The sequence below is a fragment of the Hyla sarda genome, unplaced genomic scaffold, assembly GCF_029499605.1.
Source record: "Hyla sarda isolate aHylSar1 unplaced genomic scaffold, aHylSar1.hap1 scaffold_70, whole genome shotgun sequence".
Lineage (NCBI taxonomy): Eukaryota > Metazoa > Chordata > Amphibia > Anura > Hylidae > Hyla > Hyla sarda.
In genome coordinates, this window is record NW_026610718.1 from 674,897 (window position 1) to 679,618 (window position 4,722).

Below are 4,722 nucleotides of genomic sequence, written 5' to 3' on the forward strand. Positions count from 1 at the left end.
CGCTCTCAAATCTGGCTCGCTCGCTTGCTCTCATATCTGGCTTGCTCGCTTGCTCTCATATCCGGCTCGCTCGCTTGCTCTCATATCTGGCTCGCTCGCTTGCTCTCTTGTCTGGCTCGCTCTCTTATCTGGCTCGCTCGCATATCTGGCTCGCTCGCTCTCAAATCTGGCTCGCTCGCTTGCTCTCATATCTGGCTAGCTCGCTTGCTCTCTTGTCTTGCTCGCTCACTTATCTGGCTCGCTCGCTCTCATATCTGGCTGGCTCGCTTGCTCTCATATCTGGCTGGCTCGCTTGCTCTCTTGTCTGGCTCGCTCTCTTATCTGGGTAGCTCGCTAGCATATCTGGCTCGCACGCTTGCTCTCTTGTCTGGCTTGCTCTCTTATCTTGCTCGCTCGCTCTCATATCTGGCTCGCACGCTTGCTCTCTTGTCTGGCTTGCTCTCTTATCCGGCTTGCTCGCTCTCATATCTGGCTCGCTCGCTTGCTCTCATGTCTGGCTCGCTCGCTCTCATATCTGGCTTTCTCGCTTGCTCTCTTGTCTGGCTCGCTCTTTTATCTGGCTCGCTCTCATACCTGGCTCGCTCGCTCTCACATCTAGATGGCTCCCTTGCTCTCATATCTGGCTCGCTTGCTCTCTTGTCTGGCTCGCTTTCTTAACTGGCTCGCTCTTATATCTGCCTTGCTAGCTCGCTCTCATATCTGGCTCGCTCGCTTGCTCTCTTGTCTGTCTCGCTCTCTTTTATGGCTCGCTCGCATATCTGGCTCCCTTGCTCTCACATCTGGCTCGCTCGCTTGCTCTCTTGTCTGGCTCGCTCTCTTATCTGGCTCGCTCGCTCGAATATCTGGCTCGCTCGCTCTCATGTCTGGCTCGCTCGCTCTCATCTGGCTTGCTCGCTTGCTCTCATATCTGGCTTGCTCGCTTGCTCTCATATCTGGCTCGCTCGCTTGCTCTCATATCTGGCTCGCTCGCTTGTTCTCATATCTGGCTCGCTCGCTTGCTCTCTTGTCTGGCTCGCTCTCTTATCTGGCTCGCTCGCATATCTGGCTCGCTCGCTCTCATATCTGGCTCGCTTGCTCTCATATTTGGCTAGCTCTCTTTCTCTCTTGTCTTGCTCGCTCTCTTATCTGGCTCGCTCGCTCTCATATCTGGCTGGTTCGCTTGCTCTCATATCTGGCTCGCTCCCTTGCTCTCTTGTCTGGTTCACTCTCTTATCTGGCTCGCTCGCTAGCATATCTGGCTTGCACGCTTGCTCTTTTGTCTGGCTTGCTCTCTTATCTGGCTCGCTCGCTCTCATATCTGGCTCGCTTGCTTGCTCTCATATCTGGCTCGCTCGCTTGCTCTCTTGTCTGGCTCGCTCTCTTATCTGGCTCGCTCACATATCTGGCTCGCTCGCTCTCACATCTAGCTGGCTCGCTTGCTCTCATATTTGGCTCGCTCGCTTGCTCTCTTGTCTGGCTCGCTCTCTTATCTGGCTCGCTCTCATATCTGGCTTGCTAGCTTGCTCTCATATCTGGCTTCCTCGCTTGCTCTCTTGTCTGTCTCGCTCGCTTGCTCTCATATCTGGTTCGCTCGCTTTTTCTCATATCTGGCTCGCTCGCTTGCTCTCTTGTCTGGCTCGCTCTCTTCTCTGGCTCGCTCGCATATCTGGCTCGCTCGCTCTCTTGTCTGGCACGCTCACTTGCTCTCATATTTGGCTAGCTCGCTTTCTCTCTTGTCTTGCTCACTCTCATATCTGGCTCGCTCGCTCTCATATCTGGCTGGTTCGCCTACTCTCATATCTGGCTCGCTCGCTTGCTCTCTTGTCTGGCTCGCTCTCTTATCTGGCTTGCTCGCTAGCATATCTGGCTCGCACGCTTGCTCTCTTGTCTGGCTTGCTCTCTTATCTGTCTCGCTCTCACATCTGGCTCGCTCGCTTGCTCTCATATCTGGCTCGCTCGCTTGCTCTCTTGTCTGGCTCGCTCTCTTATCTGGCTTGCTCGTTAGCATATCTGGCTCGCACGCTTGCTCTCTTGTCTGGCTTGCTCTCTTATCTGGCTCGATCGCTCTCATATCTGGCTCGCTCGCTTGCTCTCATGTCTGGCTCGCTCGCTCTCATATCTGGCTTTCTCACTTGCTCTCTTGTATGGTCGCTCTCTTATCTGGCTCTCTCTCATATCTGGCTTGCTCGCTTGTTCTCATATCTGGCTCGCTCGCTTGTTCTCTTGTCTGGCTCGCTCTCTTATCTGGCTCGCTCGCATATCTGGCTCGCTAGCTCTCAAATCTGGCTCGCTCGCTTGCTCTCATATTTGGCTAGCTCGCTTTCTCTATTGTCTTGCTCGCTCTCTTATCTGGCTCGCTCGCTCTCATATCTGGCTGGTTCGCTTGCTCTCATATCTGGCTCGCTCGCTTGCTCTCTTGTCTGGCTCGCTCTCTTATCTGGCTTGCTCGCTAGCATATCTGTCTCGCACGCTTGCTCTCTTGTCTGGCTTGGTCTTTTATCTGGCTCGCTCGCTCTCATATCTGGCTCGCTCGCTTGCTCTCATGTCTGGCTCGCTCGCTCTCATATCTGGCTTTCTCGCTTGCTCTCTTGTCTGGTTCGCTCTCTTATCTGGCTCTCTCTCATATCTGGCTTGCTCGCTTGCTCTCATATCTGGCTCGCTCGCTTGCTCTCTTGTCTGGCTCGCTCTCTTATCTGGCTCGATCGCTCTCATATCTGGCTCGCTCGCTTGCTCTCATGTCTGGCTCGCTCGCTCTCATATCTGGCTTTCTAGCTTGCTCTCTTGTCTGGCTCGCTCTCTTATCTGGCTTGCTCGCATATCTGGCTCGCTCGCTTGCTCTCATTTCTGGCTGGCTCGCTTGCTCTCATATCTGACTCGCTCGCTTGCTCTCTTGTCTGTCTCGCTCTCTTTTATGCTCGCTCGCATATCTGGCTCACTCGCTCTCAAATCTGGCTCGCTCGCTTGCTCTCATATCTGGCTAGCTCGCTTGCTCTCTTGTCTTGCTCGCTCTCTTATCTGGCTCGCTCGCTCTCATATCTGGCTGGCTCGCTTGCTCTCATATCTGGCTCGCTCGCTTGCTCTCTTGTCTGGCTCGCTCTCTTATCTGGCTAGCTCGCTAGCATATCTGGCTCGCACGCTTGCTCTCTTGTCTGGCTTGCTCTCTTATCTGGCTCGCTCGCTCTCATATCTGGCTCGCTCGCTTGCTCTCATATCTGGCTCGCTCGCTCTCATATCTGGCTTTCTCGCTTGCTCTCTTGTCTGGCTCGCTCTCTTATCTGGCTTGCTCGCATATCTGGCTCGCTCGCTCTCACATCTGGCTGGCTCGCTTGCTCTCATTTCTGGCTGGCTCGCTTGCTCTCATATCTGGCTCGCTCGCTTGCTCTCTTGTCTGTCTCGCTCTCTTTTATGGCTCGCTCGCATATCTGGCTCGCTCGCTCTCAAATCTGGCTCGCTCGCTTGTTCTCATATCTGGCTTGCTCGCTTGCTCTCATATCCGGCTCGCTCGCTTGCTCTCATATCTGGCTCGCTCGCTTGCTCTCTTGTCTGGCTCGCTCTCTTATCTGGCTCGCTTGCATATCTGGCTCGCTCGCTCTCACATCTAGCTGGCTCGCTTGCTCTCATATCTGGCTCGCTTGCTCTCTTGTCTGGCTCGCTCTCTTATCTGGCTCGCTCTTATATCTGCCTTGCTAGCTCGCTCTCATATATGGCTCACTTGCTTGCTCTCTTGTCTGTCTCGCTCTCTTTTATGGCTCGCACGCATATCTGGCTAGCTTGCTCTCACATCTGGCTCGCTCGCTTGCTCTCTTGTCTGGCTCGCTCTCTTATCTGGCTCGCTCGCATATCTGGCTCCCTCGCTCTCATGTCTGGCTCGCTCGCTCTCATATCTGGCTTGCTCGCTTGCTCTCATATCTGGCTCGCTCGCTTACTCTCATATCTGGCTCGCTCGCTTGCTCTCTTGTCTGGCTCGCTCTCTTATCTGGCTCGCTCGCATATCTGGCTAGCTTGCTCTCACATCAGGCTCGCTCGCTTGCTCTCTTGTCTGGCTCACTCTCTTATCTGGCTCGCTCGCATATCTGGCTCGCTCGCTCTCAAATCTGGCTCGCTCGCTTGCTCTCATATCTGGCTTGCTCGCTTGCTCTCATATCTGGCTCGCTCGCTTGCTCTCATATCTGGCTCGCTCGCTTTTTCTCATATCTGGCTCGCTCGCTTGCTCTCTTATCTGGCTCGCTCTCTTATCTGGCTCGCTCGCATATCTGGCTCGCTCGCTCTCAAATCTGGCTCGCTCTTTTGCTCTCATATTTGGCTAGCTCGCTTTCTCTCTTGTCTTGCTCGCTCTCATATCTGGCTCGCTCGCTCTCATATCTGGCTGGTTCGCTTGCTCTCATATCTGGCTCGCTCGCTTGCTCTCTTGTCTGGCTCGCTCTCTTATCTGGCTTGCTCGCTAGCATATCTGGCTCGCACGCTTGCTCTCTTGTCTGGCTTGCTCTCTTATCTGTCTCGCTCTAACATCTGGCTCGCTCGCTTGCTCTCATATCTGGTTCGTTCGCTTGCTCTTTTGTCTGGCTCGCTCTCTTATCTGGCTTGCTCGCTAGCATATCTGGCTCGCACGCTTGCTCTCTTATCTTGCTCGATCGCTCTCATATCTGGCTCGCTCGCTTGCTCTCATGTCTGGCTCGCTCGCTCTCATATCTGGCTTTCTCGCTTGCTCTCTTGTCTGGCTCGCTCTCTTATCTGGCTTGCTCG